The sequence below is a fragment of the Ambystoma mexicanum genome, chromosome 11 (genome assembly GCF_040938575.1).
Source record: "Ambystoma mexicanum isolate Mex_15411 chromosome 11, UKY_AmexF1_1, whole genome shotgun sequence".
Lineage (NCBI taxonomy): Eukaryota > Metazoa > Chordata > Amphibia > Caudata > Ambystomatidae > Ambystoma > Ambystoma mexicanum.
The window spans coordinates 384,374,377-384,389,611 of NC_090934.1; the positions used below are offsets into that span (position 1 = coordinate 384,374,377).

Sequence of the window (15,235 nt, forward strand, 5' to 3'; positions counted from 1 at the left end):
AGATGGTGTGCAATGCCAGTAAAGCCATCACACAATGCAATGCTCGGTACCCCGGATCAACTCATGACTCCTTGGTCCTGCGGAACTCAACACTACCACGCTACATGGGCCGACATGCCGGACAACGTACCTGGCTGCTTGGTGAGTAACCATAATGGGCCATGGCAGTGCATTGGGGCTCTGAGTAGGTTGTCAGCATACCCCACTGCGAAAGGGGGTGGGGGAGATGCATACTCCACCCGGGAGGGAAAGGGGGGGAATGCATACTCCACCCGGGAGGGAAAGGGGGGGGATGCATACTCCACCCGGGAGGGAAAGACAACGCTATTGTACGTTGTGCACCTCACAGAACACTGTGCCCCATGACAAGTGGCACGCCACATTACCACCTAACCACACAGTAGTGAATACGAGCCAACACCTAATGGTACCTGACAAACAGTTACCCTGGCCAAAGACCACGACACATGCACAACACATCGGTGGACCTTACACACCGTAAGGCCATTGTGCACCATGCAGTGCAATAGCACCATATCGCTGACTCCTGCATCTCAACTCAAAGGACAGTCATCCATGGGACTGCATAGAGGTTAGTCTGACAGGGATCCTACTGCGTGTGACTGGTTCGGCACCTCCATATCATAGCTGCCAATCACCATGATAGGGATCAGTGCTGAATGATGGGTATGCTACCAACTACTACCAACACACCCTTACAGCAGGTCTCATGCAAGTCATCAATTATTGCAGTCCAACACTGCTGCATGCATTAACGATGCACATGCAACAAGACATGAGTGCGCACCATGACCCCATCAGGGAGAAGCTACCCCCTCCATCATTCCATTGGCCAGCACACATGGCCGGACCAGTAATGGGTTGACTGTATCCAGGGACATGTGTGCATGGCCAGTCATCACCCGCTGCAATGTAAGACTAGCACAGTTCCCCACCATGAATGTACTAACACTTACCTTCATTCCACTCTCATGCAGGTGATGCTGGCTACCCTTTGAAACCGTGGCTCATGACCCCGGTCCGCAACCCCCAAAACAGGCACGAGGAGGACTATAATAGATCTCATACCCGTACACGGGCGGTCATAGAGAAGGCCTTCGGCCTTCTGAAGGCACGATTCCGTTGCCTCAGCTGGTCAGGTGGGGCCCTCATCTACAGCCACGAGAAGGTGTCCAAGATCACCATGGCATGTGTAATGCTGCACAACATGTGCATCCGTCGGAACGTGCCACTGCCCCCTGACGTGGGACTGCTGCCACCAGATGAGGAGGAGGTGGAGGAAGGAATGGCAGAACAGCAACATGGTGCCGATGCACGGGAGGGACGTTCCGTGCGACAAGCATTGATCGAGCAATACTTCTGAATCACAAGTCAGCTGAGGGGGTGAGGATGACAGGGCATTGGGCACTGGGTGTGGGGATACATGTACTACATGCACTGTGAGACATTAAAAGGCACATGCACAATAATGAATGTCCACTCTGTATTGTAGGATAGACCAAACTGTGTATTGTATGATGATGTCCAAACGTGTACAACAGATCCTCCACCCTCAACCCCCTCCCCCTCCCCCCCAACTCCAACACACACCCTCACCCCCCTCCCCCTCCCCCCCCAACTCCCACACACACCCTCAACCCCCATCCCCCCCAACTCGCACACACACCCTCAACCCCCTCACCCTCCCCCCACAACAACCCCACAATGTTCCCATCAGTGCAGCATTGGCCACATGTGTGTGGCTGCACGGTCAATGGGCACTGCCAGAGCCTGGGGCATCCCTTCCATTCCGGCGCATCGTGCGCAGTGACCTACGGACCGGGCTGGTCTGCGTGGAGGAGCTCTGGGAGGGTGGCTCCTCCTGCTGGGGCTGTGGTCTGGGGGGTGCTGCCTCCAGGGCATCAGCAATCCTGCCAAGCATCTCACAGATGCGGTTTGTGCTGGTACTGATGATCTCGCCCAGGGCCTGAAGGTCATTATGTAGCACCGACCCTGATTCCCGGTTGTCCCGGAGAAACTCCTCTATCATGGCCGTGAGGTGCTGGCAGCGCACTGTTTCTGCAGCCGATGTGGGCGATGTGGTTGCAGGCTCTGTGTTGTTGTGCCTACAGGACTTTCAGGACTTCCTGCAGGGGAAGTGGGCTCATGACAGACAGGTGTATCCCCTTCGCCTGTGAGCCCTGGGCCGTCACTTGACCCAGGGTCACTATGGGCAACCTGGCTGTACGAGGGAGTGTCTGGGCTCTGTACATAGTCATTGGGCTCCTCCACGTTGTCGATGGTGTTTGGTGATGTGCTGCCTGGCACATCGAGGATGCACATGGCAGCATTCTCCCCTGACGCACTCGATCCCTCATGGTGCTGCGTGGGGCATGTGTCCCGCAGAACTGCAGGCATGTCCAGGGCCGCGGATGGGGGTTGTGTACCCTCCATGGGGGTTGCTGGGGCAGGTGGTGTGGCATGTGCCTTCTTCCTGCTTGCAGGTGTATGCTGTCCCCTGCCTGTGCCCCGGGAGGTACTTGTCCGGGGGCCTTCCTGGTCCTCACTTTCATGACCGGTGCCTGTGGGGGGCAAGAGAGAGACAGCATGAGCAATGATCTGGGGGTCAGAATTACTTCCAGACAATGGTATTACGATGGGATAGCAGCGTTTTGGTGACATTTGGGTGCTGAGTGGGACTGTGATCTTTGCTTGGATGGGAAAAGCATACTGTCGGCAGGGTCACTCATGTTGGCGGAGTACTGTGGTGACTGACATTGACCAGCTTTTTGTGTGGCATGCCCAATATGGGTGTCGGCCTTGCACCTGACATCATTCTGGGTCCCAGTTGATACGGCATCATTGGAGGGGGGGGGGTTTACCCAAACATGATGCGACTGCTTGACCAGCCCTTGGCGATGACTTGCATTAGGGATGCATGTACTGTTTACACTCATGGCACTCACCTGCATCAGCTGATGAAGGATCACCGCAATCCATATCGCCAACGCCTTCGATGGCTTCTGTGCCCATCATCTCTGCACATGTTTCCTCCCAGGGCATCATTTTTATGGGTGAGGCTGGGCCTCCTCCTGTCTCTAGGGCCAGATTGCGGTTTGCTGAGAGGATGGCCCGCACCCTCAGACGGAGGTCATCCCAGCGTTTGCGGCAATGCGTCGTGCTGCCGGGGGTGTTTCCGACAGCGCTCACCCTCTGCGAGACCAGCTCCCATATCTCCTTCTTCCTGAGGATGGTGGGCCTGCGCATGTCGCTGCTGAAAACAATCTCAGCATGTTCATGCAGAGTATCAACGAGTACCTGGAGCTCATCCTGGGAGAATTTCTCCTTCCTGATGCGCGCAACACCCTTTTTCAATGCTTTTGGCATGATGCTGGTCTCTGGAGTCTATTTTGCCTATCACAATATGCCCACGAGTCCTGTATGGGGAGGATTGCAATGGATTGTGATTTTAAAGATGGCCGCCATGATGCTTCCCGTTCCTGTTCGATGACGTAATTTCCGTTTGCGGTATTTACCGGTGCCCGTAATTTACGGTCATCGTTAATTACGGGCACCGCTATTTACGCACTAGGTGGAGGGCGATGGTGTTAGTTACGTGTCGGTTGTTGTCGGTAAGGGGTTTGACGCGCCCTTTACCGGTATGGCGCTAGGGGGTTTACCGGCATGGCGGAAAGCTCGTGCCCGCGAGGTCGGAATATGGTGCTAATTACGCCCTGCTACCAACGCGGATACGGTATTTCCGCCATGCCGGTAAAGTCAGTGATTTAACGCGAACCTCAGAATGAGGCCCATAGATTTGAAAAAGTCTGATCTGGGCAAAGGAGTGAATCTCCTTTCTTCCTCTTCCATCTGCTTCGAAGGAAATGGCAAATCCCTCAAAGTTTTCGCGGGTGTCTTCGAAGTCTTCGAAGTTTTCGAAGATGACTTCGATAATGGCGTCGATGACGCATGTGGTTTTGGCGTCGAAATTATCGGCGTCGAGGGCGTCGACGAAGTTGTCGAAGTCTTCGACGATTTGTGTTTCTTGGCCGGCACTGGAGAGGTGCTCGACTCTCGAAGTTTCTTCGACGGTTTTACGTCGACTCGAGGTTTTTTGTATTCCTCGACGCTACTGGTCTTAGCCAAAGTAGCCTTGGACTTCCCTTTGTCGTCCAATGGAGCCACCTTAGGGGTATGGCTTTTTCGAGGTTCTTTCGAGGGGGTCGAGGCCGCATTCTCGAAAACCTCCATCATCTTTTAGCGGAATTCTTCCCACTTACTGGGAGAATCCGATTTAGTCGGACAACGAATTTCTTCGGTCGACTCTGAAGAAGAAGATGATGAGGGAGATCTATGTCTCCTCTTCATTTTTTTTTGATCACGACGAAGAATGTCTCGATCTACTTCTAGATCGAGATCTCTTCGAGTGCCTATGGCGATCCGATCCCTTAGAATCGGTCGCGTTCTTATGTTTTTTTGACGAAACCTTTTTTGAGGCCTCCCTCCCCACCGACAGTTTACCTCTCCTCTCACGAAGAGCTTTTTCGGTCATCGATTGGCAGGAGCCGCAGTCGTCGGTTCGGTGACTGGAACCGAGACACCAGAGACAAATCCGGTGGGGATCGGTAATCGACATCTTAGACCCACAATCTGCACACTTTTTAAACCCAGTTCTGGGTGTCGAAGGTGTCGAAGGTGATGACATTTTCTTCACAGAAAATAGAAGCGCGCCATTCGATAGCGAAGCGATCGGAAAAACGGAACTGAAGCAACGGGCGCGGCTCGAGCTACTTATACCATCGGTGACGTCGGCAGAGTACGGAGTACGTCGAGGGACAATCAACGCCACGACCTCGAGCACAGCGCCCTCTGCCGAGAAAACATTTTTCCGAAGCAGCAAAGTTGGAGATAACGATTTATCACAAGATGAGGAATAAGTGGGAGGACACAATCCATTCGAAGGTGAGCTTCAGAATGCTGAACAAGAGATAGCTAAAATGTTTGAAGAAAGAGAGACAAAGTTTAATGAATGCCAAATGCAAATGAGTGATATGCAAAATGTGATTATTAAGATGGGTGATGAAAACAATTACTTGCGTAAAGAGGCGGATCGACTCCTTAAAAAGTGCAAGGATTTGGAACAGCAAATATGCAATTTCAGGTCCCAGGACAAACGACAGGGCACCACATTCAATGGAATTGAGGTGAATTCCATCTCTACATGGGGAGATAGTGCCCCAGTGGCTGTGCAGGTGTCCGAGTTTGGTTGCAGCGCCTTTGGGGGGTTTGACACACCCATTGGGGTCACCACCAATTCCATACACCTGAGACAAGGGTTGAACCACAAAGTAGTGCAATCCCAAATATAGCGCCAAGTAGTCCCATCAAGATAATGAAATCAATCAAGGCCCTGATCAGACCGTTCAAAAAAGGATCGGAGTGCTGTATAGAGGACCACTTAGAAGCGGTGCACGATATATTTAAAGCCCTCCATATACCTAAGTAACAATATAGACAATACTTTCACTTAACTCTGGACGCTCCCACAGGCACTATCATCAGAGGATTAAATGAACAGCAAAACATGACATGGGCGGAGTTTGAAAAAGAGATTAGATGTCATTTTTCTCCATTCCAGTCATTACAGGGGCAAAGAAAGTTGCATACACGATTACAGCTGGGCCAAATACGTCCCCTCGCCAATTTTTGCAGGACTTAAAAAGAGCTTTTTCTCGTTTTGATGTATCTTTTGATCCCAATTCCAATGAGTTTAAGACTGCCTATTTCTATAGGTTGCAGAAAGACATATCACAGTTAGTCGGCAAATTTGATCGTGAGAAGTCCCTTGAGTGGATTGTGCACCAAAGTACAAAACTATATGAAGCGCTCTACTGTCAGGGTAGAGAGGGTGATAAAATTAATGATACCAGATCAAAATCTAAAGACTCCTCGGCAACAGTAATGGAGATCAGGTCAGCTAAAATGTCACTTGAGTCCGCTCAAGTCCAGGCAAAAATAATGTGACACCCAAACAGAGGGGTAATCAACAGAGGTTGCCGCCCTCTGCACCGATGTTTCAGTCACATGATCCTAGTAATAGGGAGAGCTACATTAGCCCTAGGTACTTAGGAGACAGGCTCCGGGCAGGATATCGGCCTGATATGTCAGGATCAAAGAAGTAATGGTCCCTACCAGACACTGGGGACACAGACCAGATTTGACCCCAACACCATGATATATGGCAACCAGGATAGACCCCGGTATGCGGATCGATTTACTGAAAATGGGAATCAGCAAAAGGGACAATACTCACAGAATGAGAGACAGGACATTAGGCAGAGTATGAATTATGCCCCACGTCAATACAATCAATCACGGCCACCAGGGTATTACAACCAAAGGAGAGGTACACCCCGCTCCCTGCCCCACATGAATCAAGAGTTCAGAAACAACTCCAATAGGAATCACTCTCCTGAGAGATATCAGAATAGATTTAACCAGGGGGAGAATAACCAATATCGGCATAGGCCGCAGAGAGAAGATTCTAGAGAGATGGGAAGATTCCAATGTCTCGAGGCCCAAGTGAAAATGTTGGCTGAACAAATAGGAAAGCTCTGTACGGCCCAAAAACAGTCATCAAAAGAGGGGGCAGAAGGCCATAGTAGTGACCGGTTGGCCTTTGATAATAAGTGACTAAATATTCATAGACATGCAATGATAAAAAGACAGATTACCCTGATCCGGTTTTGCATAATGACTCTGAGCTGTTTAATGATTTAAAAATGAAAATACCTGCAAATGAACATGGGACAGAAATTGCAAATACATCTAAAAAAGAGGTGTGGTTTAACCTAGAGTTAAATCAAACGTTGGAAATTTGCACAAATGAAAAAGGAAAACAAGAAATTCATGAAATTCCAAAAGAACAAAGAGACAGGTTTAATAAAGATAACTCATGCATGGGTAAAATAATTGATCAGGGAGTAAGTGTGGATTTTAAAACGCCCTCCCTAGACAATCAAGACGCTAATAAAATACAGGCAGGAAGAATAAGTACTCAAAAGGAGGTTACAGATCAGTCACCTGAAGAGTTCTTTGGCTTTGAGCCAGAGATTTTTGAGGAAGCTAAAACGATTGGTATCATGCCAAATACCCACAAATGCCCAGAATTAGAAAATGACAAATTATCAGGTGATATTTATACGCATATTCAGTTGGAGGATTGCAGGGTGGGCTCTGATGACCCCCGGATGGAAGGGCAAACAGTGGCCACACTCCAAAGGACCTCTGAATATGGGGAGATGAGTAAGGTTTCTCAAATGGAAATGGACAGAAAGGAAGGAAAAATGTTCTTTCATTTACCGATGTGCTTAGCTAAAAGTGAGAAGGGTCTGAGAAAAGTGAATCCTGAAATCAGTAAGAATTCACACTTTTTATGTGTGTTGGAAGAAGTTGAAGACAGATATTATGCTCCCATTACTGTGGAAGAGAAGTGCAATACATTTGCCATGATTGACACAGGCGCCCCCCAGGCCACAATTATGCCCAAAGAATTGGTAAAAAGTATCAATGAAGGGAGATCTCCACAGAATCAGATCACAGTGAGGCAGAGTGAAGGCCCAGTACATAACTTTAACGGTGAGGAGGTGTCTATCAAGGGTGTCACCGAGGTTGACAAAGATAGGAAACCACAGAATGAAACAGGAAGTATTGATCACATCTATTTGTGAAATTCCATTCTTGATGGGGACAGATTGCCTGAAAAGATTGTCTCCTCTCATTGATGGGGTAAATGGGGTCCTGTGGTCTTTAACAAAAAAACCATTATGGCCTAAGAAAATAAAGTCACAAAACAGCAGTGTAAATGAATGCCATACTGTAGCCAAATTGAATGATGCAGTAGAGGTGTACCTACAGAATAGCTGTGTGCCTAGTGTCACTGTCATTTTGATGTGCCAGGACAAAATGCAAAGTGAAAAAGAAAAACAATATGTGCAGATTTATTTGCATCCTAGGAAGAAATGGCAAACTGAAATAGATGAACACACATTGCGTTTCTATTTAAAAGAGAAAAAGTGCAAACAGAACACTTTTCTTAAAGCAGACACAGAAAAACACATCACCACCCTTGCTGAAATACACATGGAGGATGAGCAGCCATGGATTCACATTGGTATAAATAGCCATTCTAAAATTATAAAAGCCACTTTGGCGCATAAACAGGAAAGGAGTTTTATTAATGAGAAACTACTGCAGAGAATAATGGAAAGGGAGGAGATCCCAAAATGTAGAATTAAAAACCAATATATCTCTGGTTTGGACAATCCAGATGTTGAAAATCGAATTGTAGGACGGTGCATGCTAAAGATTAATATTGGACAAAATGCCATCTACCACAATGTGTGGATAGTGAGTGGAACACGAAATGACTTATCTGGGCAATGATCATGCACAGAATGTGCATAGTATTAGATTTCCTTAACCAAAAAATATGGTCCCGGCTAGGTGGGCCTGCGCCGAATTTGAAGACAAGAGAAAGGCTTATTATGCAAAATTGGTCCCATATGCAATTGAATTACAGGTGAAGGATATTACTATCCCTGCATTCACCAAGCAAGTTGCTATAACACTAAAGTGCAAGAATGGGCAGCAAATGAAGGATTCTGATGCATTTGTGTGCTTGACTGAATCCATGAAACAGCAAGGGCTGGATTATGAATATACCCCATTGATAGATATTGGGGAGGGGTTCGTGAAAATCATGGTGGACAATAAAGGATGTCAGGATATTCATTTAGAAGAGAATTCCTTATTAGGAATGGCTATACAAAAATCCCATTATACTGCAGATTTCAATAACATGGTGATTGGAAATATCCCTGAGAGATATGTAGACGCACAGGGTGTGTTGCCAGAGCATCTGGATTCTCAGCCCAAAGGGATCTTCAAGATTCAATCTGTGTACCCTTATGATTCCAATGAGACAGTGTGCTGTCACCAAGAGAATTGTATAGTATTTGACTTAACTGAAAATGAAACAGAAAATCAGCACACTGGCCACCTAATTCGATTCCAGCCGTTTTCGGCTGCCAGAGCCCCTTTGCGAGGCCTTCTTTTCTCCCTGTCTCCCTCCCGCTTGCACTTCCTGGTTCCCTCCTCTTCCCGCCAGCTGATTGGCCTTCCCCACGTGTTGCTGCAGGGCCTAGCGACCCGCACTGGCTCCCGCTCGCCATTCCTGAAGGGGCGGCAGCAGGTGAGTGCCTTGGCCCCTCCTTGGCCACCTAATTCGATTCCAGACGTTTTTCGGCTGCCAGAGCCCCTTTGCAAGGCCTTATTTTCTCCCCGCCTCCCTCCCGCTTGCACTTCGTGGTTCCCTCCTCCTCCCGCCAGCTAATTGGCCTTCCCCACGTGTTGCTGCAGGGCCTAGCGACCCGCAGAGGCTCCCGCTCGCCCATTCCTCAAGGGGCTGCAGCAGGTGAGTGCCTTGGCTCCTCCTTGGCCACCTAATTCGAATCCAGCCGTTTTCGGCTGCCAGAGCCCCTTTGCGAGGCCTTCTTTTCTCCCTGTCTCCCTCCCGCTTGCACTTCCTGGTTCCCTCCTCTTCCCGCCAGCTGATTGGCCTTCCCCACGTGTTGCTGCAGGGCCTAGCGACCCGCACTGGCTCCCGCTCGCCATTCCTGAAGGGGCGGCAGAAGGTGAGTGCCTTGGCCCCTCCTTGGCCACCTTTTTCTCCAAAAATGCCCCCAGGCCCCTGCGTGCCCCGAGCTCCCCAGCCCGCTTCCTGTTTCTTCCCCTCTCGCTCCCGCCTCCCATCCCGCCCCTGATTGGTTGTTTTGGCCGAGGCAGCGTCGGTGTACCGACCCGCTTCCTGCACCTGCTCCTATTTCCCATCCTAGGAGCAGGTGAGTCGGTCCCCACTTCCCCTCCTCTAAAACCTCCTCATGGTCCCACCCCCCCTCTGATAGGCCCCTCGACCTTTATCACTGGCCCGCCCAGGGCAGCCCTCTGCCCGGCAGCCCCCAGCGGCTAAGGGCCCCGAGGCCAAGGGCAGCTCCAACAGAGGCGGCTCCAAGATGTGTCTGCAGGTGTCCGCAGGGGAAGCCAATGAAGCCAGCAACTAACAGACACCACCAAAACCGTGAGTGTGGTATGGGTGGAGAGTAGAGCAATCACTCCACTGCAGAAAGCCCATGCCACTCTATCTTACCTCCAAATAACACAGACTGCCATAATGTTAGCATGTCCACTCTTAGATAGAATTGTGTAAGTTAGCATGTCCACTCTTAGATGGAATTGTGTAAGTTAGCATGTCCACTCTTAGATGGAATTGTGTAAGTTAGCATGTCCACTCTTAGATGGAATTGTGTAAGTTAGCATGTCCACTCTTAGATGGAATTGTGAAAGTTAGCATGTCCACTCTTAGATGGAATTGTGAAAGTTAGCATGTCCACTCTTAGATAGAACTGTGTAAGTTAACATGTCCACTCTTAGATGGAATTGTGAAAGTTAGCATGTCCACTCTTAGATAGAATTGTGAAAGTTAGCATGTCCACTCTTAGATGGAATTATGAATATTGACCTGCGTCGCATCTGGATGGAACTGTGAATGTTAGCATGTGAAAGTTGCATTCACAAAGTGTCCCCTACAGCCTCTCCGTCAAGTCTAGAAATGTGCCCAATAGCCTCTCGGGTAAATGGAATTTAGAAGTGTGCCCAAGATCCCCGGTGAAAGTTGCATTTAGAAGTGCTACCACCTGTGAAAGTTGATTTTAGAAGTGTGCCCAATAGCCTCTCCGGAAAATTGAATTTAGAATTATGCCCAGTAGACGCTCTGTGAAAATTGCATTTAGAAATGTGCCCAATAGACACTCTGGAAAGTTGCACTTCGAAATGTACCCAATAACCTCGCTGTGAATTTAGTAGTGCTCCCAATAAACCACTCTGTGAAAGTTGCATTTAGAAGTGTGCCCAATAGCATCTCTGGTAAATTGAATTTAGAAGTGTTCCCAATAGCCTCGCTAGAAAAATGAATTTAGAAGTATTCCCAATAGCCTCGCTGGAAAATTGATTTTATAGTGCGCCCAGTAGCCTCTCTGTAGAAAATTGAATTTAGATACGAGTCCAATATCCTCTGTGAAAGCTGCATTTAGAAGTGCTACCAATAGCATCTGTGAAAGTTGATTTTAGAAGTGTATCCAATAGACACTCTGGAAAGTTGCATATAAAGGTTTGCCCAATAGCCTCTCTGGAAAACTGAAGTCAGAGTGCCCAGTAGACGCTCTATGAAAATTGAGTTTAGAAGTGTACCCAATAGCCCCTGCGAGAGTTACACGTGAAGTGTGCCAATACCCTCTCTGATGAAATGAATTTAAAAGTGTTCCCAATAGACTCTGTATGGAAAATTGTACTTAGAAGTTCGCCCAGTTCCCTCTCTGGGAAAGTTGCATTTAGAAGTTTGCACACTGAAAGAGCATATAACCCATCACACCACACCCCACGCTTACTCTCTCCTTTACATCACCACTCAACTAGAACACAGAGATACTATGACACCATTCGGTATAACTGTTCTCATACGAACATCCACCGCTTACTCCACATCATTCTATGTAAACACTGCTGGTCCCACACCCCCAGCCAGGCGTTTTCCTCAGGCCTAACGCAGCCACATCCGTTCCGGATAAATCCTGCCAGAACGAACACATTCTCCTGATCTCTCAACCACCACACCTACCGATAAGAAGCAGCTATTACACGTGTACCGCACAAGCTGCACACATATCCGGTGCTCACACGCACCTTTTGACTCTCCCTACTCTCTCTACTGATCTGAACTTCGGTTCCCAAGGGCGTTCAACCTACCAGCGCCTTCAGACCATACCAATGGTATATAAGGCGCTATATAAGTGCAAAATAACAATAACAATAACACTGGAGGATTTCCCTGAATTTTCAAAAATGGTAGAGGAGCAGATTCTGTTAGCAGATGCATGTGATAGCGAAGAGGATAAGAATGAACTGAGAAAAATATTTAAATATTTATGGAATTTAAAGAGGTTTTTGCCAAATATGTATATGATTGCGGCCTAACTAATTTACATGTTGCCACATTACCGGAGGGGTGTGGTAGAAATCCAGTATTCGTGCGCCAATACTGATTACCATTGGCATGCTTAGAATCATTGGAGTCATTGGCAGAGATAATTAAAAACGTGGAGTCTAGGGAAATTATCAGACCTGTTCATAGTACCTCCAACACTCCTATTTTGGGTGTGTTAAAGCCAAATGGTCAATGGCTTCTGTGTGCAGACCTGAGGGAATTAAATAAAAGAGTACCAGTGTCTAGATGGCTGCTGCCACTCATTGATCAAGGCCTTGCTCACTTGCATGGGCCAAAGGTATTTACCACATTAGATCTTACATCTGGGTACTGGTGTGTGCCACTGGCAGAGGACAGTCAGAATTTATTTGCATTTTCATTTGATAAAACGCAATATGCTTGTTCTAGAACACCATTCGGGTATGTCAACAGTGGAAGCGAATTTAGCATATTTTTGAGAAAAGCTATGCCGGATGCAGCGGAAAGAGGAACCATAGTTTATGTAGATGATGTCCTGATAAAAAATGAAAACTTAAAAAGTCACTTTGATGAAATTAGACATGTACTCGACCAATTGCAAAAAACGGGTGCCAAAGTATCTTTACAGAAGGCCCAATGGTGCAAGAAAAAGGTGAACTTCCTAGGCCATGAGGTAACTGAACATGGGCTAAATCCACAAAAGAAAAAGGTGGAGGCCATACAGAAATTGAAAGATCCTAGAAATGTGAAAGGTTTAAAAAGCTTATTAGGAATGACGGGATATAACAGGAAATTTATTGAAAATTATGCTGAAATTACTCAACCATTGACTAAACAACTGAAGCTGAATACGCACTGGAAATGGGAAAAGGAGCAATCTGAGGCAGTTGCTAAATTGAAGGAATGTCTCATAAAGGCACCATGCTTGGCGTATCCCATAAAAAAAAAACAGAGATTTCTTTATAGGAATAGGTTTCACTGAACATTGTATGTCAGCAGTGTTATCTCAAAAACATGATTTGAACCATAAAACTATTGCTTATGCGAGTAAGGCATTTTCTCAGGTTGAAATTAAATTCAGTGAATGTGAAAAGGCTCTTCTGACCACTGTGTGGGCGTTGCAACATTTTTGCCCCATTGTTCAAGGGGGAAAAGGTAATCATTGAGACAAATCATCAACCATTGCAGTTTTTACAGAGTAAAAGGATTAGATCGGGCAATCTAGCACAGTCCAGAATTACTTCACCAGAATGACTTCATGAATATTGGCATTGCAGGGCTTTCCTGTAGAAGTGAGATATGGCCAGAATAAAAAGAGCCCAATTGCTCAAGGGTTGGCAGATTTACATGACTGTGCAGCTGAATGTGCATCAAACGAAGTAGAGGTGGAGTCTAGTTTGCAGGAGTTTGAACAGTCACCACACAAAGCATTTGATGAAAATACATGCAAGATTTACCAACTGTATATGTTGACGGATGTGCCTTTCACAATGAAAATGACAGCAATAAACAGTTGGTGTCAGGGATAGGAAATGTCTGGTTAAGATGTGAAGATATTCCTAGTATAGTTCATAACAAATTCAGTGAAATTGTCCTGGTGACTGATTATGATTATGCACAAAATACTTTTGTAGAATATTTGCCTGGCTGGAAAGCAAGAGGCATGATCACATATAATAAAAAGCCCCTCAAACATGGGAAAATGATACAAGCTATAGACAAATTACAGGGTAATTCATAGAATTTCGCACAAAAGTGGCGCACGTGGCTGGCGCACAGTGTGGTCGTGCGAATGTCTGCGCCAGCCGCGTGCGCTAAAATCGAAATCCGTGCACAGTGTATTCATGGATTTTAGCCTCCAAAACCAGCCGTGGCGCAGAGTGGTGCAGCGACCCTGCAACAGCGCCAGTTACGCCCCCAAGAACGCCATCGCGCAAGGAAAAGCCATCAAAATTCCCAATTCAGCGCAAAGGGCTGCGCTAACCCTGGACCAGTATACAGGGATGGCAAACAGCAAACGCCGAGCGGGGAACGTGTATTACTGGGGTGCGCGGGAAGTTTCACACGCGATTTCAGCAGGGTACGTGTATTACAGGGGTGCGCGGGAAGTTCCACACGCGATTTCAGCAGGGTACGTGTATTTCTGGGGTGCGGGGAAGTTTTACATGCGATTTCAGCAGGGTACGTGTATTACAGGGGTGTGCGGAAAGTCCCACATGCGATTTCAGCAGGGTACGTGTATTTCTGGGGTGCAGGGAAGTTTAACACGCAATTCCAGCAGGGTACGTGTATTACAGGGGTGTGCGGGAAGTTCCACACGCCATTTCAGCAGGGTACGTGTATTTCTGGGGTGCGGGGAAGTTTTACACGCTATTTCAGCAGGGTACGTGTATTACAGGGGTGCGCGGGAAGTTCCACAAGCCATTTCAGCAGGGTACGTGTATTACTGGGGTGCGCGGGAAGTTCCACACGCGATTTCAGCACGGTACGTGTATTACTTGGGTGCGGGCAAGTTTCACACGCGATAGGCCATGTACGAGTGGGGTACGTGTATTTCGTGGGTGCAGGGGAGTCCTACACGTGAATTGGCAGTGTCGGTCCTCCCAGGTGTTCCCTCTACACCCTCCACGGCCCCTGCAGGCAGAACACACCACAGGGGACTACCCTGCACCCCTGGTCATGTCCTGCAGGCAGCCCATCCACCATGGCATGCCCGCCCAGCCAAGCCACATGTCACCTTGCACTCGTGATCACCAACTCATTACCCCCTTGCACCCCCACCCCACAGCAGTGCAGGGCACCTGCCAGCAGGCCCCCACTCATGTCCCCAGCACCCCCACCCCCCCAAACAGTGCAGGGCACCTGCCAGTAGGCCCCCACTCATTTCCCCTTGCACCCCCACCCCCTAGCACTGAGGGGCACCTGTCAAGAGGCCCCCACACATGTCCCCTGCACCCCCACACCCCAGTAGTGCAGGGCACCTGCCAGCAGGCCCCCACTCATGTCCCCTTGCACACCCACCCCCCAGCAGTGCGGGGCACCTGCCAGCAGGCCCCCACTCATGTCCCCTTGCACCCCCACACCCCAGCACCGAGGGGCACCTGCCAGCAGGCCCCCACTCATGTCCCCTTGAACCCACACCCCCCAGCACTGAGG

The 15,235-nt window shown here is 48.4% G+C and overlaps 1 protein-coding gene across 1 annotated transcript in view; it reads right to left on the reverse strand.

The window, feature by feature from the left end:
- The window catches only part of AGBL2 (AGBL carboxypeptidase 2), a 2,805,139-nt gene that overhangs the window by 1,961,651 nt on the left and 828,253 nt on the right, over positions 1–15,235 (reverse strand). The window lies entirely within an intron of this gene.